This window comes from Octodon degus, unplaced genomic scaffold, assembly GCF_000260255.1.
Source record: "Octodon degus isolate 3935 unplaced genomic scaffold, OctDeg1.0 scaffold00363, whole genome shotgun sequence".
Lineage (NCBI taxonomy): Eukaryota > Metazoa > Chordata > Mammalia > Rodentia > Octodontidae > Octodon > Octodon degus.
In genome coordinates this window covers 302743-304828 of record NW_004524939.1, presented here as the reverse complement: position 1 = coordinate 304828, position 2086 = coordinate 302743, and positions in this window count along the sequence as shown.

Sequence of the window (2086 nt, the reverse complement as noted above, 5' to 3'; positions counted from 1 at the left end):
AAGAGAAGAGAAGAGAAGAGAAGAGAAGAGAAGAGAAGAGAAGAGAAGAGAAGAGAAGAGAAGAGAAGAGAAAACATTTATCCTGGAAATTCTTTGAATTCAGCAAAGCAAGACAGATAAGCTTCCAGAAATATGATAAATCTATAGCTACAAAAGCCTATCAGACAAAGATTTTGGAGTCTCCCTCCTGTGCAAACTTGCCACAATTGAGTCAATTTGTTGGTTCTTCAGCCTCTGCTTTTCTCATTTGTGAAGTGAAATAACAATAATAAAATCAGCTTATTATGTCCATTTTTAAATGGACTTTCATATGATATTTGTGGGGGTACTAATTAAAGAATTAAACTCATTAATTTTTTGATGGTGCTATTATTAGTTATAAGTTAGACCTGTGATTGTAAGTCTTGGAAAAATTAAACAGGCTCATCTTCAGTTCCAAACATGAACACAATCATTAAAATTTTTGAAACCACCAGACTAGTCCTCAAGCCTAATCAAAGGAAGGAAGAAAAGCTTTCCAATTAAGAAGGATGATGATATTTCCTTGAATTGTTAATTCTATTACATTTCTATACTTATCAAAATAGAATAAAAAAATGAGGATCTTTCTGAATATAGTAGCCATGTTCGTACAATAGCATGTCTTGGGGGTGGGAAGATAGCTCAGTAGAATAAGTGCTTCCCTGGCAAACACAAGGGCGTGAATTGAATCCCGGTTCTGAAAAAAAAAATGGCATGTCGTACCTTTTACATGGTAAAAATATTTCCAAGACTGAATCATGAGGCTAAACCAAAATGGAAACTTAATAAAGCATACAATATTAGTGAAAATAAATCTTTTTTATTTCTGCTTTTTATCTTTCAATATTTATTTTGATTTTTTCTTTTCTTGTCAATATTTCCCCTCATATTAACAAAGCAAAACTAATTAGTCCTAATTATATTAATTTTAAAACTAAAGAAAGATTATTACTTGTCATTTATTGCAAAATAAAAAATTAAACTTATTTTCTCTCACAAATATCCTCTCAATTTAATGACATAGAAAATTGTTGGTAACATATTAGAAAGTGGGAAACTTGAGTATTGAGCATGTTTATTTTAAACTTTGCTTTAAACTAGTTTTTATTTCTAGCTTTTAGTTTTTTTCTAATAATCTATATAATTGCATAACCATTCCACATATTTGTCTTTATACTCATACATACAAGCATCATGCAAACATTGACTATCATAACATAATTGGATTATATGTAACTTTTGTTCTTTCTTTTTTGAGACAAGGTTTCACTATGTAGTTTAAGCTGACCTTACACTCACTAATAGCCTCAAACCTACAGTTATCCTCTTGGATCAGCTCCCTGAGTGCTGGGCTTACAGGCATATGCCAATAAGCCAGGCTGATAATTTTCATTCTTTCTGGATTTTTTCATATAAAATTCCTTGCACTGATGCTATATCTGCAACCAGAAAATGGCACAGAGTGTATAATTTTATTAATCAATATCAGAAAGAGTGTGCTATTACATTCTGATTACTGTCAGAAATAGAATTATCTCATATTGATCATCCTTACTAGGTGATCATAGTTTTTTTAAAAAAAGTCAAGTTAATACTATTTTCAGAAAAAAAAATGTACTTATTCTAGAAAAAAATACAAAAGTAATAATATGCTATAGATAAGTACCTCAAATTTTTAGTTAACAATTTAATCCATCAACTGCACAACATTTAATAAAAAGTAATACCTCTGTATAATTAAAACAGGTAGGACAATGTGATATGTTTATCAGTTGTGTGTAACTCAACCAGCTGCCAGCCAGAGCTTCCTGACATGGAAATACAGTAACCTAATCTGCACAGGCTCTCAGCAGTATGTAGGAAGAAGGAACCAAGAAGCAGGCAAGCATCACACAAAAGACAGCAGTGGTAAGCAGACTTCTTGTTTCCATACAGTGAGGACTCTTGAAAACAGATACCCAATCTTCTTTTTTGTTTTTGTTTTTGTTTTTGGATTTGTGAGTATCTGAAATCAAACTCAGGACCTCACACTTTCTAGGCAAGTGCTATGCCACTGAGCTATATG